This window comes from Equus caballus, chromosome 10 (genome assembly GCF_041296265.1).
Source record: "Equus caballus isolate H_3958 breed thoroughbred chromosome 10, TB-T2T, whole genome shotgun sequence".
Lineage (NCBI taxonomy): Eukaryota > Metazoa > Chordata > Mammalia > Perissodactyla > Equidae > Equus > Equus caballus.
In genome coordinates, this window is record NC_091693.1 from 55,665,532 (window position 1) to 55,691,936 (window position 26,405).

A 26,405-nucleotide genomic window follows, 5' to 3' on the forward strand; every position below is an offset into this window, starting at 1 on the left:
TAAACACAAAATTGGCTGCTGGTGAAGACCAGGGGAGGACTAACGGAATAACCCAAGTGTTTTAGCAAATTCTTAACTGATAGAGTAGCATAAAAACAGGTGAGAATTTAAAATACTGGCCTTACTCAGACAGTCTGCTTTTGTCTTGAACAAAACAAAAGTCTAAAAGAAAGGAAAATGCTCTTGTCTTGGGTTATTGAGCAACTCTCTCCCATTATGGGCCAGAAGCTCTGCTAGAGGAGAAAAGGTGTCACACTACTGTCCTTCTCTGACATTTGCCACACTCTTAGCCAAGAAGAATTTCACTTAGTCCCAAAGCCTTCCTCCTTCTACCCCTGTCTTTCTTGTCATATAGGAAAGAAACAAAATTGAAAACTAAGAGGAAAGAGAAGATGTATCACACATAACTCCATATTCTTTGCCTATACTAGGCCCTTACTACATGTCTAGAGAGTCTAACTAGAAAAGAGAAATGGTAGACAAAAATACACCACAATAGAAGCAAATAGACTCTGAGTACACTCTTGAGTTCTGTTACGAGGTAGGTGGAATCTGAACTAAAGAATCAGGCATTTCACCTCAGAAGTAGCCCAAATTTAAACTCTATTTCATTAAAAACAAAACAGAGCAATCACTTTCATTGGGCCACCTGCTTTACAACTAAAAAGAATAGTCCACAAATAAATTTATATCACTATAGCACTATCTACATTTTTTTGGCCGAATTTTGTCATTTTGTGGTTTATCTGTAGGTAGAGTAGAAGGAAATTTTGAACAACTAACCAAAAGAGAAAATGCAACAGTTAAGTAGAGTGGATAGGATGGGGAGGGCTTATTTAAAGTTATTTTTATAAAGAGATAATCATCATCGAATCAAAATTTCATTTATTTTCATCGTATATCTAACTTAAAACTTATATGCAATAAAGCTAAAGGGAAAAAACTGCCGTGTGCACATTTTAAATACGAACCATGAGCAGTATTCTATTTATAGCACTGTTCCATTCCCAATATATTTCTAATTCGAACCAGAATATTCACGACAAAAAAGAATTTTTCTCACAAATGTTCAAAGAAACATTTAGTTCTTCCACAGACATTTTCAAAATTAGATTATTAAGCCTAAGGGTTTATTTGCGTTCATGTTACTTTCCCCCACAAATACTGAGAAATTAAACTAAATGTCAGCAAGGGCTCTGTTTAGAGGAGAATATTCTAAGTGACTTCTGATAACAATTAAAACTGTAACTCAAGTGGCAAGAAAGGTCAGCATTTAATAGAAGAGCAAATTAATTCTAATTAAAAACTAGGAAAATGTATTTTTTTAAGTGGCTAATAGAAGATTAACCTTCTGGAACCTTTCCAGAAACACAAAAAGCAAAAGAAGTGATGAGCCCCATGGGTGACAGGTTTTGTTCATATTCCTTTTGTCTCTCATTTCTATTTCTTATTCTTTGGCTCACATTCATTAGGTCATTGTTCTGAGAATCCTCTCCTGCCTTGAAACTATTATTGGGGAAAATGCAGTCCACTTTAACTTCATCAGCCTTTTTGAATAGTTCACAGACACATTACTTTGACGTTTCTCACAATGGTGTTTGACTGAAAATTCAAAATCTGAAGGAAATACCAAGTCTTATTAGATAATGAATCTGGAATCTCAAAACAAATAATAAGCCTGCCTAGATGTATAACTGCTATTTTAAAACTTGAATACCTCCTTTTATCACCTATAAACTATCTGCAGAAGGCAAGGGTGAAAACAAGTTTTGTTTTGTTTTCTATACCTAAGGGAGTACATGGGCATTCAGATTGAAATCCACATGCTAATTTAAAGCAATATAATTTAGTCTCATTTTGAGAAATACACAAAAAAGGAAAAAAAGGTTTAAAAGCTTGATTCTTTTCTTCTCATGCAATAAGCAATCTCCCTGCCCACTCCTTCAGTTACCGCGCGTATACAGATACCTGACAAATGTGTTTCTACATCCCAAATCTTACCTCTGAATGCCAGCCTCACATACCCAACTGCTCATGTAACATCTCCACTTGGACATCTCAAAGGGCCCTCAAACTCTGCCTGTCCTAATTAAACTTAGGGGGATGGTTCCTTGGCCCTCTAAGCTACCCCACACCAGCGTTCCCATGCTCAGTGACTGGATCGCCACCCATCTGCTTATCCAAGCCAGAAACCGAAGAGGACCTTGAGATCTTCCTCCTTCAGCAATAATTCCTTCCTTCCCCCAAGAACTGTCCATTTTAACTGCTAACTATTGTTCCTACGAGGCCACTTCTCTCCAACCCCTATGCCATCATTCTGGTCCAAACTACCAACAACTCTCACAAGGTCGGAATTTTTGCCTGGGTTATTCACAGCTAGATTCCCAACACCTACGACTGTGCCTGCCACACAGTCAATGTTCAGTAAACATTAGCTAAATGAATAAACAGCCAACTATTCACTCATCCCCATTCCCTGTTCACTTTGTGAATTCTTACTCCTCCCTTACTATTAGCATCTCCCCTGGCCCCGTGAAGCCAACCCCCACCCCCATTCTATTGTCTCACTTCAACATGTACTTCTCCATGAGAATACTGGGTCAGCAGTCATTTTACAGTTACCCAGGGCATCCTTTCATTCATCCTGTGCCCATGCCTGCCACACCCCTGCCTCGTTTGGAGCACAAACTCTAGGAAGGCAGAGATGTGAGCTTTTCTTTAAGTATTTTTAAAGATTGGCACCTGAGCTAACAACTGTTGCCAATCTTTTTTTTTTTTTCACCCCAGATCCCCCCAGTACATAGTTGTATATTTTAGCTGTTGGTCCTTCTAGTTGTGGCATGTGGGACGCCACCTCAGCATGGCTTGATGAGCGGTGCCACGTCCACACCCAGGATCCGAACCGGCAAAACCCTGGGCTGCAGAAGCAGACCATGTGAACTTTGGCCATGGAGCCAGCCCCTGTGACCTTTTTTTGTTCAGCACTGTATCTTTAAACCCAATTAAGAGCCTGACATATAGTACACACTCAATAAAAAGCTACAGAATCAGGGGTCAGCCCATGGCTGAGTGGTTGAGTTCACGCAATCCACTTCAGAGGCCTGGGGTTCCCCAGTTCGAATCTTGGGCACAGACCTAGCACTGCTCATCAGGCTATACTGAGGAGGCATCCCACACAGAAGAACTAGAATGATCTACAACTAGAATATACAACTACGTACTGAGGCTTTGGGGAGAAAAAAAAAGAGGAAGATCGGCAACAGATCTTAGCTCAGGGCCAATCTTCCTCACCAAGAAGAGCAAAAAAAAAAAAAACCCTAAGCTAGAGAGTCATTAACTTAAAAAATTCTATCATCACATTCATAACCCAATGTCTCCTTCTTGTTTATGAAACCCTTAAAAGAAGAGTTTATTCTACAATGTTGCCTTTAGAAATACTACTTTTTTGAGAGCTATTGATTTTTCAATAGTTCTTTACTGAAACATAGGGTGTATCTTATCTATTTGGGAAGCAAGCTACAGAGATTAGCATAGTAATACACAGGGAATAGATGAAATCAAGTACCTGGTGAGATCTGACAGGGCAGTTTTCCGTCCTCTAAGTAACGAGCTGGAGAGCTGCTACTGTGGGGACCTGGAATTGGCCACCCCAAGATATGTCTCTTTGGCATCAGGATTATTTGAGGCTGACTGCTTTTGATAAAGTGGGACAGGCAAGGAGGCTCTGAGGAATGGACTTGCCCTTTGTTAGGACACGTTTACATTTGTAAGGTAAATCTCTATCTGTAAAAGGTGCCTCCCTCTCTGTACCAGGAAGAAGAAAGGAGATGACCTTCTCTCTAAAAACTCTTAATCAATACCAAAGGCAAGGACTTAAAATCTGCATTTTATTGTGCTAGTCTGGTAACCTCCTGTAACTGACTTCCCTCCCGCTCCCAACGTTGGCATCTCCTTAAAGATTAAGCATCTTTCTTTAGGCTGGGAACCGATTGCGGCGCTCATCTGTGACACCGCCCCCCCAGCCCAAGGCAACACACCTGCCACCCTGCGGCGCTCACTGAGACAGCAGACCTATCTGCCATTTCCATCAAGCGCTGTGCTGACAGAGCAGCCTCGTGACTATTGTAAAAGGGACTTTTCAATCACATGTGAAACACCCCGTTTGGGGGCTATATAACCACTATGTGCACCCCACTTCTTCGGTGCCCTTTCTTCCTTCGGGAAGAAAGGCCCCGGGCCATGGTTCCTCATAAAGCTTTGTTTAATTTTCTCTTGCTATTCTGTCTCATGTGAATTTAATTCGTTCTCCAGCCAGACGAACCCCCATTTGGGGAGAGGAAATGTCCTCCTCCCCTACACTATCTTCTGAATAATTGTGTCCCCCTAAATTAATAAATTGAAAACCTGAAGGTCCAATGCCATAGTATTCGGAGGTGGGAGCTTTGGGAAATGATTAGGCCCTGAGAGTAGACACTCACGAATGGGATCAGTGCTCTTATCAAAGAGGCCCAAGAAAGCGCCCTTGCCCCTCCTCCCACGTGAGGGCACAGCCAGAAGTCAGCAGTCTGCAACCTGGATGAGAGCTCTCATCTGCCCATGCTGGCGTCCTGATCCCAGACTTCCCATCTCCCAAACCGTGAGAAATACATTTCTGCTGTTTATAAGCCACCCAGTCTGTGGTGTTTTGTTATAGCAGCCCAATCAGACTATGACACAAATAAACAGAGGAACACGATTATTTTAAACCCACAATCTAGAACTTACCTATGGAGGCGCCAGGTTCATAGAAACTAGAGGAATATAAATCTACGAATAAAACCTGAGCAGTAATGAGAATAAAACAGTATAATAAAAATCTGAGCATTATAGAACTCTTACAGACTATAAACGGGAAACTAGGAAGAGAGAGCAGGGTTGAGAGACACTGGGAAAACACTTTGGAGCCTGTTTACATGCCTGTCTATATTCCCTCAGGCCCATCTGCCACCCGGGCCTCCATAAGTCCCCGGGGCCTGGGCTGCTTGCCCAAATCTGACCCCACAGAACTCAGAGGTCTCGGCTCTTGCAACCATTTCTCAGCTCCTATTACGCACCACACTGTGGGGCATGGGGTCTGCTTTCCCCTGGCTGCCCAGAGTGGCTCCTTAACAATCTGAGAGTAAAGGTCAAACAATACCCCATGGGGTGAATTTCGGCCCGAGAAACATAGGAGACAGAAAGGAATGGCTCCCCCTCACGTCCCTGACTGACCACCAGGCCCCCAGAGCGTTCTTTAAAGCCTGTCGAGAAGACAACTCACCTGACGAGGTTGTGGCCAGATCAGTGACACACCACTTTGCATGTGCTTTTCCTTCCTCTCTGCCTCACTTCCCTTTCCCCCTCACTCTGGCCACCCAGGGAAGGCACTTTCCAGTACAGCTGTCCACTACGTTCACTTTGCCTCAGGCTATGCCTTCTAAGAAACCCCAGCTAAGAAACACAAACACACTGAAAAAGACACACTAATCTAAAATGATATTACTATTATTATTACTTTTCTCCTATACCCTAATTGCAGTTAATAGCCTCATCATCCACTTACTTCAACCCAAAAGCTGGGAGTTAAGCACCATTTCTTCTCCTCCCTCTACCAGCACACCAAACCAGCCACTCTAGCCTGCCGAAATCTCCGAGTAGTCCTTTAACTGCTTCCCCTCCTCCTTACCCCTGTGCCCACGTCTCTAGTCCGGGTAGGAGCCTCCTGAACAGTCTCTCTTCCTCAGCCTTGCCCTCTCCTCCTAAATCCACCCACCAAACTGTAGCCAGATGATTTTTTTTTAATCACAACTCTAATCATTTAAACACGATGTATTCCCATCAACTGCAGCAATGGTGATCAATCTTTTTGTTCTCAACAACCTGAGGGATCCAACATATCCATCATTGATAAGAATTCAGGGGCTAAGAGGATATGGAAGGATGGTGACCCAAAAAACATGTATCAGAATTTGTGAAGGATGCACGTGGAGTTGGGAGAAGCTTCCCTCCTCTCTGTTGTCTCAGATTATATATTTCTGACTAGTGCTCCTTCTCCCATCATCTGGTAAGGACAGGGTCCCTGGGCCTTGGAGGTAGTCATGTGACTGCCAAGCACTCTATCTCCATGCAGTGACCAGGCTGGGGATGGGCCCATGACACCTGCTGGTCCCTCTACCTAGAAGGCCTTCCACATTTCTATGTCAGGTCATTCTTACACACTCTTACACCTCCTTTAAGATATCCTTTTCAGGGCCAGCACGGTGGCACAGTGGTTAAGTGCACATGTTCTGCTTTGGCACCCCAGGGTTTGCCAGTTCGGATCCCAGGTGTGGACATGGCACCGCTTGTCAAGCCATGCTGTGGTAGGCGTCCCACATATAAAGTAGAGGAAGATGGGCACGGATGTTAGCTCAAGGCCAGTCTTCCTCAGCAAAAAGAGGATTGGCAGCAGATGTTAGCTCAGGGCTAATCTTCCTCAAAAAAAAAAAAGATATCATTCTCTCCAGCAACCCTTCTTAAGGCTGCAAGTTGGATTAAGCACCCTCTCTCCGTGCTCCAGCTGCATTCTATACACACCTCCAGATTAGCACTGTGTTACAGGGACATTATCTCCCCAGGAGCAAGGCACCTGTTAGTGAAGTCTTTAACTAAGGCCAGGTGGTGAGGGAAGACTGATTTTAAAAAGTAATCTGGGGGGCCAGCCCCGTGGCCAAGTGGTTAAGTTCCTGTGCTCCGCTTCAGTGGCCCAGGGTTTCACCGGTTCGGATCCTGGGCGCGGACATGGCACCGCTCATCAGGCCATGCTGAGGCGGCATCCCACATGCCACAACTAGAAGGACTCACAACTAAGAATACACAACTATGTACCGGGGGGCTTTGGGGAGAAAAAGAAAAAACATAAAATCTTGAAAAAAAAAAGTAATCTGGGATTCCTTTGGATTCAATACATTCTGATAAGTATAACTACCCATCAAGTAAAACACCCATTTCTGTGAAACCCTTTAATAAAGTAACAGAGGGGGCCGGCCCAGTGGCACAGCAGTTAAGTGCGCACGTTCTGCTTTGGCAGCCCAGGGTTCGCCAGTTCAGATCCTGGGTGTGGACATGGCACCGCTTAGCAAAAGCCATGCTGTGGTAGGCATCCAACATATAAAGTAGAGGAAGATGGGCATGGATGTTAGCTCAGGGCCAGTCTTCCTCAGCAAAAGGAGGATTGGCAGCAGTTAGCTTAGGGCTAATCTTCCTCAAATAAATAAATAAATAAATAAATAAATGTAGTAACAGAACCACCTCACCCTTTAAGATTTAGAGATAATTTTAAACTTAGAGAAAAAAAAGCCTCCAAAAGAAAATATTTCCTTTTCCTAATCATCCACTTCTACTTCCCATTTCACCACACATATTCCAAATGCTGACAGCTCTTTAAGGATCTTCCAACCTAAATGACCAATATTTAGGGCCTACTTAACTCAGTAAGACATGATTCAGCCACTTTAAGTGTTATTTATGAACACTATAAAAACATGGAGAAATGCTTAAAACATGAAGTCATAAAAAATGGGATGGAATATTGCATATTTAGCATAATTATAACTGTTTGACACACACACATACACACAAGCTCAAGGGAAATAATTGCCCAAAAGCTGAAAGTAATATGTTAATGGTGGTAGGAATATGGGCTTTTTCTTTTCTTTCTGCATTTTAATGTGCTTTTGTTATTTTTTTGAGAAAATAAAAGTAATTAACTTGAATCTCAAAGAATATTTTCAACGTATTTGAAAGAAAGGATCAAGCCATGCCTCAATGAAATTCTAATAAAGTAAAACCTCAGTCCATAAGAATTATTCAGTACAGCTGAGTGACCCAGATAACACCAAGGTGAGTGAACTCCACCAGCTTTTTGATAGACATATTTCGACAGATGCTATTCACTTTCCTAGCCTCTTTCATTATGCTGCAATGTTGTTAGAGATGCAGATCAGACGTGTAGGACACAGGGCTCAGCTTCATGGCTGGTCTGCTACTGTACATCGTGAGAGCTCCCAAATGACCACAGAAAGACAGGCTCTGGATGGTTTGCTTTCCTTAGTGGGACGCTTAGTCATTCTGGGGTTACTGGACTGTTTGTAAAGCCCACACTGGGGTGCAGATTTCAAGGAGGTTCCCAATGCCTGTGCTTCCATAGGCTGATGCCGAGAAGAGCAGGCATGTTCTGCCCAGCCTCCACCGGCCCAGCAGAGCTATTCCAACCCCTGCTTCTGAGTGCTCCTCTTGCTTTAAGAGTCTTCAGCCTCCACCCTCACCAGCACTTCCACTTCCTGCAGCACTGGCTGCCGACGCTCTCAGGACTTCTCCATGGCACTGGCCAGCTGCTCCTCTTTCCTCTTCCTTTTCCTGTGTTGTCTTCTACCTCCTATCATTTCATTCATACTCTTTGATTTGAATGAAAGAAGGCTCTAATATGAAGCCAGTTGCTATTCTGTTCCTTGTCTTTAGAATGCCACATGAAAAACTGGCAAATCTGCAATATTGTCTGGGAACTTGCTATTCAAAGGGCCGCCTGTGGACCAGCAGCATCTGCATCACTGAGGGGCTTGTTAGAATGCAGAATATTAGGCTCCAGATCTACAAAATCAGAGTCTGCTTTTTAAGAAGATCCTGAGACGGAAAAGAGAGAGATGTTCGTAAAGTTTCTCTATGCTTTTTTATATGGTTTTGACTTTTGTGCCATTTAAATACTTTACATATTTGAAAAAAATATTAACGGGATAAAAATGTAAACCTTCAAAATTTAATACACACAAAAATAAATGAACGTAAACCTATATATCAAATTGATAACGACAAAGAAAGAATTTACCTTCTGAACACAGTACTCCAGAGCATGCTCTCAGAACACCCTATATTTTAAGGACAAAAAAAATCCTGCAAAGAAACTCTGAACTTTACTTAGTATATTTGTTGTCTTCATCCATTTTGCTGCACCCTCCGAACTTGTCAATCTGAAGATTCAGATTATTTCCCAGAGCACAAAGGAGTGTCTATTATTTATTTGATTTTCTCAACTCTTCATTTACTCTGCCGGATCTTCTGGAATTCCAGCTATTTAGATTTTAGACCAACTTGACTCAGCCTGTCTCTTTGCCCTTCTTTCAAGTTTTCTGCCTCTTTTTGCACTATATTCTAGGGGATTTCCTTATAGTCATCTTTCAAATTTTCCACTGAATTATTTTAATTTCAGCAAACAAATGCCTAATTTTCAAGAGTTCTTCCTTATTCTTTGACTGTTCCTATTTTACTGCATCCTGTTATTTTCCAGCTGTCATCTTCTTGAAACTCTCCTAAAGTTTTCTTTTATATTCTCTTCAATTCCTTAATTAATCCCTGTTTCTTACAGGGACATCTGTGCTGTTTACTTTATCACTCTTTCAGGACACTGTTTCTTGTCATTTATCTGGTGCATACTGCTGAAGAAAGGATAGGGTGCTTCCTTCCCTGTGGCTGCTGTGGGTTTCCTCTGCTCCTGGACACCTGGCTCTGCTTTTCTGCTAATCTCTCCTCTCATGCGGCAGCTGGCAGGGAGTTCTGTGTGTGGAGATGTTGGACTTGTCAAAAGACAGGCTTCATTTTAGGGTGGGCCGGGGGCGGGCTTCCAAATACCAAGAAGACAAGGGCTTTGTTTGGGGTCTATGTTGTCCCCTTATCAACTCCACTTCTCCTCAGGCAAATTCCTTTGATTTCTTGAGAAAAGAAGTTTCTATTTTTTAACTCTGGAGTTAAATGCTGCGCTGCTCTTCTAGAGGGTAGGGTTGCAGATTGAGAAAAACAGTGCAAGCGTGGGGCATCGCTCAGCTGTCCATTCTACCTCCTTCATTCATTGCACCTAGACAGCACTGTGAATCTTGCTTTTACCTTAAAATACCGATTATGGGGGCCCGCCCAGTGGCACAGTGGTTAAGTTTGCATGTTCCACTTCGGCAGCCCAGGGTTCACAGGTTTGGATCCCGGGCACAGACCTACACACCGTTCATCAAGCCATGATGTGGCAGTGTCCTATGTACAAAGTAGAGGAAGACTGGCATGGATGATAGCTCAGGGACCATCTTCCTCAAGCAAAAAGAGGAAGATTGGCAACAGATGTTAGCTCAGGGCCAATCTTCTTCACACACAAAAGAATTATTATGGCCAATGGAAGTCTGCAGAAAACAACGTTGTGGTGAACTTTCCAAAAACCCTCAGCTTTAAAAGTATTCTCAGCATTCATGTTAGGAAATTTCTGAACCCAATTGTTTTTTGTGGGGGGTTTTGTGAGGAAGATTGGCCCTGAGCTAACATCTGTTGCCAATCTTCCTTTTTTTTTTTTTTTTTGCTTGAGGGAGACTGTCACTGAGGTAACATCCATGCCAATCTTCCTCTATTTTATGTGGGATGCCACCACAGCATGGCTTGACAAGCAGTGGTAGGTCCGTGCCTGGGATCCAAACCTGCAAATCCTGGGCTGCCAAAGCAGGGCATGCGAACTTAACCACCATGCCACCGGGCCAGCCCCATGAACCCAAGTGTTTTTATTCTTTCTCTTTATCTCTGTAACATCTGAGATGGAGAGAAAAATCACTCTGCCACAAAAAGCAGTTCACTTCTCATTTTATAGATGTGCACACATTCTTGAGTCTCCCCTACAAGTTTGTTTTACCTTTAAGATGTCTTCTATCCTTTGACTTATCTCTGAACAGTAGCTGCGGTTTTTTAACAGAAGGGTGAGCCATGAAGGACTCAACATATGGCCTGAGCAACAGATGAACACCTGCGTAAGTTACCAGATATTCAAAGTGTATTAAACAAGTGTTATATGAAGACTGGCACTACCTGAAATGTAGGATATAAAAAATTTATAAAAACTCAACAAAAAAGACAACTGTGGTCTTATTTATGCTAATTCAAGGCAAATGAAAAAAAATTTCAGGCCCAATGACATTCAATAGTACGCAAAAAATAATCCATAGACTTTTTTAAGCTTCAACTTTATATCTGAAACATAATATACATTAAATATATATAATATATGTACCATGTAAATATATATTATAGTATATAAATAAATATATATCTCTCTCTCAACCAAAGGAGAACATGTATGGTATTTTTGAGTGCCACACGGAAGTATTTTCCACCCGAATCGCGTTCCTTTTCCTTTTGGTGTCTTTCCTGACAGTGGAGCACACAGCAGAAGCCATCCTTGTGAGGACATTTCTCTGCAGGTTCTCCTAAGAGTGAGCTAAAAGCAAGTGTCTCCACCACTCTGAGATTGCTCCTGATAACAGCAGCCACCTGAATTTGTGCCAGCTTCAGAGTGGCCAATTTTGATCTCACTCAACTTCTTCACGCCTATTTCTCTTCTGTGCAGGTCATCATTTATCCCACAGCAATGCAGCCTCTAGTTCCATCTCTAATCCTATTACCTTTATTAATAACAATAAGCAATTAATGTTGGCTTTGAGTGTTGACTTTTACACATCAAATGGTGATTCCATATTAGTCAGGCGTTATTCTGGTACTCTACAAATATTACTATTTGTAGTATCTTTCGAAAGTGGGCATCATAACCACGCTCCTTTACAGATGAGGAAGCTGAGCTACAAAGAAACTAGGTAACTTGCCCACGGTCACAGAGCTAATAAATAGCAGAGCTAGGATTAGCACAGATGTAACCTGGCTCTAGTGTGTGAATCACCATCATGCTGAGAGAAGAAAAAGTCTTATCCCAGAAGGAGAGACAAAATTTAAGATGTGCAATGTTAGCTCCCATTTCTTCAACACTCATCGTGTTCCAGACCCTCACATACATTATTGCTAATCCTGACAAACCACCCTAAAGGTGGAAGTATTTTCCTCATTTTGAAGACAAGTAAACCAAGGCGTGGAGCATGACAGGCCTCCAATCACACAGCTGGGGGGAGAGCTGGAATTGGAAGCCAGGGCAGCCCAGCTCCAGAGTCCCTGCTCTCTCCAAAAGGCTTTGCTGCCTCCCTCATCCCCCGAGGAAAGAGAAAGGGACTTTTCTTCCACTTAACACAGCAATCTGCAATGTTAAAAATGCTCTCCCTAGATCTGGCCCACACCCCCGGTCTCACACCTTGAGGATTTTATTTTTAGACCAGCCTTCCCCAAAGGCTTCCATTTTTCTTCAGAACACCATTCCCTGAGGGCCAGAGGCAGCAGGAGAACAGACATTATGTTTTATGCAGAGTTGATGAAATGACCAAAAAAGGTAGAGCAGTAGCTAAAACAAGGACATCTCTGGGAGTAAAATTGTATTTCCACAATTAAGAGAGCCAACGTATGCCTAACATGATAAGGAAAATTCCACTATCCCTCCTCCTCAGGCACTATTTTCATAACGTTGACTAAAAATTAAACTGTCTAGATCATTTCTTGAAACCCAAACACTTGGTTAGAGTTGGATAAACTATGTCAATGGAGAATGCCTTAGATTTTTAAAATTTTTATGTGCACGCTTCAGAATCTGAAGTCAGTCTAAAACTGTCTTACCCTTAAACTCCTTCAAAATGCAACTAGTAAGGTTGCCATCCAGCATTTATATGATGCTTCTAGGAACGCCATTAATTTAACTTCATGTGAGGAAGGTAAGACGTATAATTTACACTTTTACAGTTGTGGAGATTTATGAAGCAGATACGTTACTTATCCCCAATAAATGTGGTACCTCACAAAGAAGAATTTGATCCTATGTTAGTGATTTGGATGGATGTGAGAAAGAAGATAATGATGAAAAGTGAAATGCCTCAGGATCCTGGCCTTGAGTACATGGTCCTAAATAAAATAATTTAAATCAATAACTAACGAAATTTTTCACAGTGATTAATCACTGAACATCACATGACACAGGAAACAAACTTTAAGAGCTTCTTCATCCTAGCTCTGCGTTATTTTTTAATGCAATCCGCTTCATGTTGACAGGATGCACCAGATACCAAGAAAGAATACAAATGAACAGGAGATACAACTCTTGCCTTCAACAATACTGAAACATTATAAACATCAATGGAAAAGGCAATTATTTTTAAGTTCATTAAGGTAATAAGCCTTTATCTTCAGATGCATGAATTCTTATTAATACAGGCAATGTTACACAGTTCTTAAAAATCAGTGAGATTAATAGGTAACTCATAAATAGAAGATAAAAAGGACCAACCGTTGCTGGAAACAGTGTTCAGTCTCACTAGAAAATAAAAATTAAGAAAACCACCATGTTATTTTTTGCCTAGCAAATTCTTAACAGTTTAAAAAGATAAAAATAATTCTGGCAAACTAATACTCCACCAACAGAAACCCAACCTTATAGTAATTCAACAAGCTTTATCAACAGCCTTAAAAAACATTCCCAAGGGAATTCTTCTCTGGCAAAGAAAGACAAGCTTGTGGAAGACCAATATTCCCACCAACAACAACCAAAAAACCTGGATAATTTTTTTAAAACCTCTTTGAAGGCATCTAAGAGCTACCAAAGCAGAGAGAACCTGAGAGGCCAAGATCCCAGAGAGAAGGAAGGAAGGAAAAGAGAGGTTGCTCTGCATTCGATGACACTTTTCCCCCGGAGGCATGAGCCAATCCTAAAATGCCAGCTCAGAGGTTTTCTCAAGGCAACTGAGAAGCTGAGAGCCTAAAAAGTGGCAGCTGAAAAGCTTAAAAGCAGCTGAGAAGCTTAAAGTTGAGTAAGAGAGGCAGCTGGGAGGCTGAGAAGCTGAGGGCAGCAGCGCCCCTGGCAGGCTCAAAGGGCTGAAAGCTGGTGTTCGGGGCTCACAGGAGCGTGGGGGCAACATCTTCTGAGGGGCTGCTCTCTTGGAACAGGCGTGGACAGGAAACTGAAGAGCCCTCCTAACAACCAAACACCTGCCTCTCATTAGTTAGCTCAAGTTTCAGTTTCTTAATCTTCATTGTGTCCGAATAAAGTTTATTTTTAAGACACAAATAAGACATCAAAAGCACTAGCTATAAAGGAAAGACTGATAAGTTGACCAAAAGGGCATCACTATGAGAATGCAAATGCAAGCCCAACCACAGAAGGAGACACTTGCAGTTGTATAACTGACAAAGGACTCACACCGGAACGCATACATGGACTTTTTGATGACAATAAATTTATAAGGAAAACACAAACAAACCCAGTTGAAACACGAGCAAAGGAATTGAACAAAACTTCACAACAGAAGATCCAAATAGCCACACACACACCAAAAAAAAAGGTAAAGGTGCTCTCCCTCATTACTCATCAGGGAAATGCAAATGAAAACCACAGGAAAACACAAATCCAACAGAATGGCTAAAATAAAAAAGATGGAAAACAGCGAGTGCTGGTCAGAATGTGGTGCAAATGGAACTTTCATATACTGCTGTTGGGAGTGGAAACTGGTAGATGTCTGTGGAAAGCAGTTTGTCATTTATGGTAAATGTGCAGTCGTCGTGCCTGCTTTAACCCAGCAATGCCTCACCTAAGTAGACACTCAACAGAAATGCTCACATTTGTACACCAAAAGTCAAGGACAAGTATATTCCCAGCAATGCTATTAAAAATAGCCAAAATTTGAACAACAAAAATGTCAATACTAGAATTGATAAATAAATGTAATATATTCGTATAATGAAATACTATACAGCCATGAAAAAGAACAAACTACTGCAACATACCACATGGATGAATCTCACAAATATAATATTGAGCAAAAGACACAACCACAAAAATGTATATACAATGCTATTCCACTTATGTAAAATTCAAAAACAGGCAAAATTAATCTATGGTGTTAGTAATTATTGGTTACCTTTGGAAAAGAGTGGGAGTAATGACTGGAAACAGCTTCTGGGAGGTTCTGGGGGGTTCCTGGGATGCTGGTAACATTCTCTCTTGATTGGTGCAGTAATTATACATATGTATTCATTTTTTCAAATTTCCCTTATGATTTGTATATCTTCTTGAAGTACCTAATACTTCAGAAAACATTATTAAAAATAAAACTATTACAAGGACTCATCCGTAAGAAATATTTTAAAATATCCTTGAAAAATTCATGTAATTAAAATATATATAAAATCGTCCAAACCTTGGGTTAGGCATAGAATTCATAAGTATGACACCAAAAGAATAGTGCATAAAAGAAAAAGTTGACAAATTGGACCTCATCAAAATTCAAAATTTTTGCACTTCAGATGACATAATTAAGAAAATGAAAAGCCAAGCAAAAGACTGAAAGTATTTGCAAAACACCTATAAAATAAAAGACCCGTACTCAGAATTTACAAAGAACACTTACATAACTTAATATTCAAACCAAATTGAAAAACTGACAAAAGATATGAATAGACATTTCAACAAAGAACATATATGAATGCCTAATAAGCACATGAAAAGATGTTCAACATTGGGGTTGGCCCAGTGTTGTAGTGGGTAAGTTCATGCGCTCTACTTTGGCAGCCTGGGGTTTGCAGGTTCAGATCCCAGGCACAGACCTATTCATAGCTCATCAGGCCATGCGGTGGCAGCATCCCACAAACCAAACAGGAAGATTGGCACAGATGTTAGCTCAGTGACAATCTTCCTCAAGAAAAAAGAGGAAGATTGGCAACAGATGTTAGATCAGGGCCAATCTTCCTCACCAAGAAAAAAAAAAAAAAGATGTTCAACATTACTATTGTTAGGGAAATGCATATTAAAACCACAAAGAGATATTTCACAACCACTAGAATGGCTATAATAAATAAGACAGACAATAATAAATGTTAGTGAGGATATGGAGAAATAGGAACTCTCATATATTGCTGATGGGAATGTAAAATGGTGGAACTACTTTGGAAAACAATTTGGAAGTTTCTCAAATAGACAACAAAATTCCCATACAACTCAGCAATTCGACTCCTAGGTATGGACCCAAGAGAAATGAAAATGTACGCCTACACAAAGACCTGCACATGAATGTTCGTAGCAGCATTATTCTTAACAGCACAAAGCTAGAAACAACCTAAATGTCCATCAACTGGCAACTGGATAAACAAAATGTATGACACCCCTACAATGCAATTCTGTTCAGCAGTAAAAAGGAATAAAGTACTGATACATGCTATGTTATGGATGAACCTCAAAAATATTATGGTATGCAAAAGAAATCAGTCACAAGAAACCCCATAGTACATAATTCCACTTATATGAAATGTGCAGAAAAGGCAACCGTATAGAAAGAGAAAGTAAATTAGTAGCTGCCTGGGGCAAGGATGGGAGGGGATTAACTATAAATCAGCATGAGGGATTTTATTAGGGGGAAGAAAATGTTCTAAAACTGATTATGCTGATGGTGGCACCACTTGGTAAAATTACTAAACACCACTGAACCGCACGCCCGAAATGGCTGAATTCTATGATGTTAAACGTATCTCAATAAAGCCGGTAAAAAATTTCATGTACATGATAGTAAGAAAATGGAACCAGCCTAAAGATTCGCATTAAAGAAACAGATTGAGTTACTTACATGATTTATAGGATAGAATGTTGTATGGCCACTAAAACTGTTTTTGAAGAGTATTTAGTGACGCAAGAAAATATTATGCAAGCATGTTAAGTGAAGAAAACAGACTACAAAACTATATATACAGTATGCTCCTGATATGTTTTTTAAAGTTTCTAAAAGGGGTTGGAAAGGAACCCATCAAAATATTAACAGATGTTTCTGACCAGCAGGATTATCGGTGATATATTTTTTCTTACTTTTCTGTATTTTCCAAATCTTGTAAAATGAGTAATTCTCTTATAGTCAGGAAAAAATTCTTCTTGAAGAATATTTTCATGTATTATAAATACATATATAAATGTTTCTTTTCAATGATCATAAGACATATTCCTTTAAAACAACCTCTACTCCTTAAGAAAGACATCAAGGAAGCAAAATACACATTCTCCTGCCTCTCTCATCATGACCGCTGTCCATGGGCAGCATACAACACAATATTTAAAAATTTGGAAACTGGTGACAGGAGGAATTACTCAAATGTGCCTTATCCTTTAGGTAAGTGTTACTGTTATTAAGCAAGAAATGTACTCTCCCCAGTAAAGGGCACAACAGACTTATGAGTAGAATAGAGTTTTATCATCCTCAAAAGCACAAAATTTAAATATGGTAATTTATCTAGTCACTCATTTTTAAAGTACCCCATATTTCCTCCAATCATTTACCTACTAATCTAAAAAAACAGTGCCTCCCTTTTCATACTAATCTCTGGATCACCTTTCTGGTTCCCAGAAACATCCCCTGGGAATCAATGCAATTTTAAAGCAAAGAAAGAAACGGGGAAAAAAAACACTTGCTTATATTTGTTTACTTTCATGCTATTCCACTAGTTTTTCTTTTTCTTTCTTTTCTTTTATTTATTTATTTTTTTGGGAAGATTAGCCCTGAACTAGCATCTGCCGCCAATCCTCCTCTTTTTGCTGAGGCAGACTGGCCCTAAGCTAACATCCATGCCCATCTTCCTCTCCTTTATATGTGGGCTGCCTGCCACAGCATGGCGTGCCAAGCGGTGCGTAGGTCTGCACCAGGGATCTGAACCAGTGAACCCCAGGCCACCAGAGCAGGACATGCAGACTTTACCGCTGTGCTACCAAGCCAGTCCCCTCGAGTTTTTCTTTTTAAATCCAACTTTAGAGTCATCTGAATTTTGGAGTACAGCTCAGCTTGCCACTCCACTTTCTACACCTGTTCCCTTAAGTAACTCTATAACCCATCTGACCCCATATACCTATCTACACGAGGATGAAACATTTAATTTTTCTTTAATAGCCACAAAGTTAACAGAGTGAAAGTTTCCAAGGCCTTAAAATAAGTTTATCTAATCAAAGCTAAATGTTTCCCCCATCCTACTGGCACTTCTAAAAATGCTGGTACATTCTTCTCCATTGCCTCTTACTACAAATGATTTTGGCACGTCCTCTGGAGGGAATAAAAAGTCAGTCAGGGCTACAATAAAGCTGTCTACTGAGCACTTCCATGCTGTTCTTCCAGATGCCCAGCGTGTCCCCGTTAGCAGTGGTCAGAGCACCTGGTTGCCATTTACAAACTGTGTGTCACTGAGCAGGTTACTTAATCTCTCGGTTCCTCAAGTTCTACGTCAGAAAAATGGAGATGCTCACAGCGCGCCTCAGTTCATGAAGCCATTGTAAGGATTAAGTGAGACAGCAAATATAAAGTACTGACACATAGCCGGTGCTCAGTGTATATGAGCTAGCCGTTCTACTTTGACCAGAAAAGAAAACCATGCCCTCCACAGAACCAGCACTTCAGTGACATTTAGGATTCTACTCTTTCACCCTTGCAAATGACTCTTTTCCATATTTCATCCCAAACTGAATTTAAACCTCTTTCTCACTTCAAAATTCTGCACTACTATTTTGACATGATACCTTGTTTCTCTCCCTCTGACCTTCTCCACTCCAGCTTCTGCTCCCCTTATTTCAGAAAAGTGACTTTCAATAATCTCTTTTCAGAACAAAAGAGATGTAGCTTCTCTTGTTCTTTCATTGCTTCAAACATGGTGGAAGTCTACATATTTCTTCCTAGACCTAAAAAAATCTCCAACCGTACTCAGTTTAAATATCTCCAGATGCAACTGTAGTATAGCTTACTTGTTTTTCATAAGAACACTTTTTGTTGCTGACTATGACTATCCCTGAGATCTCCAGATGAGCCAATTCAACAAAAATGTCTAGGGTACCAACCACATGCCAGGTACCAAGCTAGTTGTTGGAGATTCACAAATGCTGTCTGTCTACTAAAACCAAGTGGGGACACACGCTTACATCAGGGTCTCCTCTTTCTTCCTACACATCAGGACAATGTCACTGCCTAAGATGGTTCAAGCATCATCCCTTGGAAGAAGACAGACACGTCTATAAGATTCCCTACCCCACCACCTTACTACCCCCGCTTCGCACCTCACCCACATCAACCAGACACATCTCCTCCTACGGTATTTCACAGAACGTGGGAGTGGAAGACCTTCATGATGTCACCAGAGACCTCAAATAATCTCATGATTGCATATGCAGTAGTCAACCATATCTATATATATCTCTTAAAAAAAAAATGCTTGGTCCCTTGGTCCATAGTATGCAAATGCAATTCATTACCATAGCAAATTCCAATAATGAACATAAGGGAAAATATGGAATTACTAAATTTTTTCATGTGTGGGAAGCTAAAAAATAACACAAGAGAAACAGCACAGAATTAAAGATCATTCTGCTCTTAGTATGCCATTTCAAAAGAGGATTGCTGAAGAGCAGCACTGACTCATCCTCAGAAATAATGGCAAATCTGTTTGACCTTGATTCACTGCCATGATCAAAATAATTCTGGTTAACTTGGGAAGATTCTGAAAAATCTAAAGGTCATATTTAAAATACTTAGAGTTCCAAAATCCAAGAAGTAAGACTTTAGTTTTAGTATTCAAAGTGGCCACCAGATAAAGACAAAGGAAACGTCAAGAGTCATCCTGTGCCAACTGAAATTACCTTCACTTGGGTATCTTGCCCTGATACTCAGTCTTCCACCATGCTATCCACGTCTATCATATAAAGCTTTGACATGTATTTTTCAACTTGACTTATACACTTCTTTAAATTCATTTCCTTCCATCCTTTAAGAAACAGTTATTAAGCATCTGCTTGAAGCCAGCTTTTGACTAAGCATGGCATACAGGAAAGAACAAAACAGATGTATCTCCTGATCTTATGTAACTCACAAGTCTAGTGGGGAAACTCATTGTGATGGTTAATTTTACATGTCAACATGACTGAGACACAGGGTACCTGGATTAAACACTACTTCTGGGTGTGTCTGTGATGATGTTTCTGGATGAGACTAGCATTTGAACTGGTAGACTCAGTAAAGCAGACTGCCCTCTCCAATGTGGGCGGGCATCATCCCGTCCGTTGAAGGCCTGAATAAAACAAAAAGGCAGAGGAAGGGGGAATTTGCACTCCAACTGCCTGACTGAGCTAGACATCCATATTCTACCCTCAAGTGGTACTTACACCATTAGCCCTCCAGTTCTCAGAACTACACCATCAGCTTACCCTGTCTCCAGCTTGCAGATGCCAGATGGTAGCACTTCTCAGCCTCCATAATCACATGAGCCAACTCCTTAGAATAAATCATATATACCTCCTATTGGTTCTGTTTCTCTCGAGAGCCCTGACTCATGCCAAGCAAACACACAAACACAAAATAACCACTAGATTACACCATGTTGTATGTGCTGTGAAGAAAACCTCAGGATGCTCCAAGAGGAGAAAGCCTAATTCTTCAATTATATGTGTCCATACTTTCTAGCAACATTCTCTAAATCTCATGCTCTATGATAACATGATATTATCGACTAAGATGAATCCAAAAGTACTAGGCTAAAGACTAATGTATTTTGCTTTTGAAGTCTGGTTTATATTGTTCCTGTTTTATCTTTTGGTGGGGAAGGCATAGGAGAAAGTTGATCACAGGGAGTAAAAGGTAAAATAAAATGAATAAATAAGGACTAAAAGCAGGAATCTTTCATGGAAAGAATAAATAAAATTTTACAAAATGCATGCAGTCCTGAAAAAAAGTCTTCTGAAACCAAACTGTTGGCAAATAATTTTAAATTCAAGAAAATGGTTCTTGAAATCCCACTAGCTGAAGGGCTCTCTACTAAATCTTGCCATAAAGCAGAAATCACGTATAAAAGTGATTATCTCCTCTACCCCAACCTTATTTCCATTTCTATGCTTTCTAAATTTTAATTTTCAATCAAGTTTGCTGTGCATCCAACAATGCGGAAGGATCACTAAGTAAAAAGGGTTACATAATTGCTATTCTAAACTCAAAGTACTGCAGATCTGCTCCCCCCACCCAGCAAAAAAAAATCATGACTTAGCCAAGAAATTTTTTAAAGAAAATCTGTAATATTCATTTTGAACCATCAGAAATTTTTTTTAAAAAAAATCAAGATGATAAAATGGCTGTATTCGAAACACCAAACAACTTCTCATCACGCATCACAAAATCACAAGGGAGAAGGGATTCAGGGAGAGGTTGTGGTGGGTGTTCATTACTAGGTTCTCCATTGATAGGGTCCCCATGATGCTGCCATTCAGTCAGGTGCCCGCTGCTAGTCTTCTGGTCCTCTGCTCAAAGATCAAAGCATCAGCAAAGGCTTTGCAAGTTCACAAAGTGCTGATGCAACTGACGTATGGCTGGTACAACCAAGGACCCATAGGGAATTCACTGGCCCAGTGTCAACTGTACACACAATAGTCAGAATTGCAATTCTTGGATTTCCTCTTACACAAACAAAGGGAAAGAAGAGCACTAAATACTGCTGTATAAACATCATTGCTTATGCTCCTGTGGAGTTTTTCCAGTTTTATTATACTTCATTCATGCCCACTTCTCAGTTGATTTCTCCCAGCAGATACAGCCTATGAGAGAGTGATACCAGAAAGCAGTGTGTGTATGTGTGTGCTCCATATATATCCAACAATGGCAAGAATCATTGCACTAGAATGGCTCTCAAATGTAGAGTCTGCTTAATGACGGATGGAACAAAATGTGAAAATTCTTCTCATATGCAGAATATTTATTATGCTGTAATTGAGCAGAATAAGCAAAATTTAACACAGATTCTGGCTTGGACAGTAGTCAGTGAAATGATCACGCCAAGTATCAAATATTTATTAGATACATAGAAAATGCCCTTTCTACAAGGGCCACAAACTAAATGGATGCTTTATGTAACATGGCTTTTGACAGGAGTGTTTGCTGTCTATACACTAAAAAAATAATTACCAGAAGGATCTTTTCCCGGAACTTTATTCCAACCTAGAATCTAGATATAAGCAAAGACCTTACCGGAATGAGATTCTAGTATGTGAGCTTCAGAGATCTTTTCTATTCTGGTGCCTCTTTATGCACAATGAGGAAAATTAGCAGGACAAAAAGATCGACTTTAAAACTCAGACTGAAAAAAGAAAAATTATTTCATAAAAAGAGCACGGAAAATAGTAAAAGCTTAATTTTATGACAGGAATAATCATCACCTGATGAATGGAATAATTATCCAAAAGTAATCAAGTTAATTACAGTAGTCCTTTTTTTGTTTGATATTTGGCTTCATTTTACCACATATCTAAGTTTTCATAGCTAAACCACAGTAACTGAGAACTGAGAGATGTAAATGGGAGGTCTTAAACTCTTTCTCTTTTAAGTGTTCATCACAACCAAGGCTGCACCCACGTGTCTATATCATGAGGGTTAAAGGGAAAAATGTGAGTATAATAACAAAAGAGAAACACTAAGTGTTTCTTAAAATGTTTACAAAGATGTAACCATTTGAAATAAGCATAGAATAATTACTCCTTTTCAAAAGTGAACTACCCAGAAGAAGCCTGCAGTTTGCCATCTTTAACTTGTTTTTGAGAGTATAAATCAGGGCAACACAGACTATCAGTGGCTTTTTAACTTTCCCTACTACCATTTTAAAGGCAAAGCCCAGAAATGGGAGGCAACGGAAAACCAAATGTGACTGGCGGTGTCTTTCAAACTTGAAGATGTAATCAAACAGTTTAAAAGGAGATGACTGTACCAGCTTCCTAAAAAAACAAAACACAACACTAAATACTCAATGACCATAAATAAGACGAAGTTTAGGGCTTACAAAAAGAAAGTGCTGATCCCAACAACCTAACAGAAATTTCAAACTTATCAGCAGAGAAAAATGATCAATTATAAAACTGGAGTTCGAAGGAAAACTGAAAAGTAAGCATTCTGCCATCACATCTTGACACATTAGTGTCTGCTTTGTCTTTTCAAAAGTAAACATCATGCATGGTTAGTTAAGGTTTGCATATTAACCCAAATAACAAAGATCTCCTACTTCGTACATGGCCATGATCTCAGAAACAAAATAGTTTCTTTAGTATAGTCAAATTTAAATCATTTGAGATGGGATTATAGAATTATAATATTTATCAGAAGATCCCAGTAGCAACCCGGACTTCAAAGGGCTACATTCGGTACGTTAAAGATGAACAAGAAATAAACTCCTCCATGATGAAAGGGACAGCAAAGAAAACTGCAGGTCTTGATCCTTGGTGCTGCAGGGATGAGGGAAAATAATCTCCCCCAAAGGATTTGTAACCACAGACTAGTCCTGAGATTGAAAAAAAAAAAAAAACCTCAAGCAGAAATCTGATTTCAAATGTGCTCTGGTCAATAGAGCATCCAAGCTAGTAGCAGAATCAAAATGTATTTCCCCTCCGAAGGAACTCACCTTCAACCCAAGCCTGAGAAAATTGCCACAGATGAAGTTCTGAGGAAAGTGAGCCGCTCATAGTGAAAAATCACAGTACTTCAGAATGACCAAAGCAGCATGAGTGATTCAGAGCAGGGGAAAATCACAAAAACAAGTCCACCACAACTTCAGTTACATAAGTTATTAGACAAAAAGTATAAAATAAAAGAATAAATGGTTGAAATTATTAGCAGGAGACAAGCAGATATGAAAAAGAATTAAGTAATAAAAATGAAAAATACAATAAACTAATATTCAAGACAAAGTCAGGGACTGGCCCCATGTTGTTATGGTCAAGTTTGGCGCATTCTGCTTTGGCAGTCTGGGTTCCAGGTTCAGATCCCAGACGCAGATCAATGCCACTCATCAGCCATGCTGTGGCAGTGACCCACATATAAAGTAGAGGAAGACTAGCACAGACATTAGCTCAGGTCTATTCTTCCTCAAGCAAAAAATTAGGAAGACTGGCAACAGATATTAGTTCAAGGTTAATCTTCCTCACCAAAAAAAAAAAAAATCAACAAAGTGAAATATTAGACATAACTGAAGTAAATTAGTGAACTGCAAGTTGGAACATAAGAAATTTTTCCCAAACACAACCAAGAGAAAACAATGAATGATAAGAGATTAAAGAGATAAGAGACAAGGAAGATAATACAGAAAGTGTAACAAACACGCAATTGGGGTTCCAGAAGGAGATCATAAAATTAGTAGAGAAGAGAAAATATTCAAAAAGATAATACATAGAAGTTTTCAGAATTCCTGAAAGATGCTAGTCTCAAATGCACCCTCTCTAACGCCAAGCAGGATTTTTTAAAAATTCATACCTAGAAACATAAGATTGCTAACTCAGAACCGAGAGAGAGAGGTCGAGAGAATATCTTTAAGAAGAGGGAGATTATCTGGATAGCTTTAAAAGGTTCCCTAGAAGGAACCAGAGGGGAAAAATAGATTCCCCAACAAAGCAAAAGAAATTAGTTTCACTGCTTAATTCTCAAGGGCAACAATAAAATTCAGAGACAATGGAATGATATTTTTTGATGCACTGGAAGAAAACAACTGTCAAAATAGAATTTAATACCCAGGGAATCTCTCTTTCAAGAAAGAAGTGAAAGAAAAGGATTGTGACACACAAACAAAAATCTCCCTGTCTCTGTCTCTCTCACACACACACATAGATACCCTCTGTCTTTCTTTTTTCTCTCTCTCTCAATAAAGGAAAAGAATGTACGTCAGGCAGAAAAAAAAATGATCCCAGACAGAAGATCTGATATCCAAGAAGGAATGGTGAGATATAAAAGACACTGTACACAACAATAAAAGTAATGTCTAACTTATGAGAGAAAAAAACAGGCTAGAACTAAAATACTCAACAGCAATAACACATAAGTTGGAAGTGGGTATCATAAGAGTTAAAAAATTCTTAGGAATTTGCATTCTTTTAAAGGAGAGTGTATTAGTCGGCTAGGTGACCATAAGAAAATATCCAGACTGGTGGCCGAAAGAACAGAAATTTATTTTCTTACAATTTTAGAGGCTAGAAGTCTAAGGTCAAGGCGCTGTCAGGGTTGGTTTCTGGTGAGACCTCTCTTCTTGTCCTACAGACAGCTGCCTTCTCACTGTGTCTTCACTTGGCCTTTCCTCTGCACGTGTGCAGAAGGGAGAGATCTCTGGTGTCTCTTCCTCTTCTTACAAGGACACCAACCTTATTGGTCATTTAACCTTAATTACCTCCTTATAGACCCTATCACCAAGTACAGTTCACATTGCAGTTGGGGTTTCAACATGAATTTTGAGGGTACACAATTCAGTCCACCACAGAAGGCAAAGACACTGATCATAACTTTAGAGTAGATTAAGATGAATGTGCATAGTCAAACTGTCTGGGTATCCACTAAAAGAACACATATTGAGCTTATAGCCAGTCCCCTAACCCTCAAAAGAAAAAGAACAGTGAAAAAGGGGGAAATCAATCTATCTAAAAGAAGGCAACAAAGGAGAATAGAAAGACAGAAAAAGCAGAATAGGAAATACATCATAATATGATGATAAAGAAATCCGAATATATCAGTCCTCATTCTAAATATTAAAAGACTAAAGTTTCCAGTTAAAAGCAAAGATACAGCTATATGCTGTTCATAAAAGACACATCTAAAAACATAAGAACTTTAATCCAACTTGAAAGTCAAAGAGTAGAGAAAGATATATCAAGCCGATCACAACCAATAGAGAACCCTATATGGTTTTATTAATATCAAAGAAAAAAGACATTAAGTTAAACAGCACTATTAGAGATTTAGAAGGCCATCACATACAATAAAAAGTTTAATTTACCACAGGGATATTTAAAAATCTAATTGTTAAGGCACCTAATAACAAACCTCAAAATATGTAAAGCAAAAGGTAAATTACTGACATGAAATTGATAAATCCATTATTACAATTTCTCAGTAACTGAATGATCAAGTAGAAAAAACCATAAATAAAGATAAAGAAGATTTAAATACACAATTACAATTTTCATCTTATGGATACACATGGAAGACTGCACCCAGAAACTGGAGAATACACAATATTTTCAAGCTACACATGGCACATTCATTAAAAAGAGAATACTAGCTCATGTCCATGAAGCTAACCTCAAAAAGCACCAAAGAACTCATATAACAGAGACCACATGCTCTGATCATGTCACACGTAGGTTAGAAATCAAAAACAAAATATGTTTAGAAATTAGAAAATACCATTCTCAAGAACTCATGGATCAAAGAAATCACAGAAAATATTTAGAACTGTATGATTAAAAAACTACATAAAAAATTCTGATAAGCAGCTAAAATGGTGATTCAAAGGAAATGCACTGTACTCTAATGAGGTAAGATTCACAACGAATAAGCTAAGCACTCAACTAAGAAATTAGAATAATGGCAGAATAAACCCAAAACCATGGAAGAAAAAGTAAAAGAGCAAAAATGAAAGAGTTAGAAAACAAGCATATA

The 26,405-nt window shown here is 39.6% G+C and overlaps 1 protein-coding gene across 2 annotated transcripts in view; it reads right to left on the reverse strand.

Moving 5' to 3' along the window:
* The window catches only part of GPR63 (G protein-coupled receptor 63), a 55,062-nt gene that overhangs the window by 20,120 nt on the left and 8,537 nt on the right, over nt 1-26,405 (reverse strand). The window lies entirely within an intron of this gene.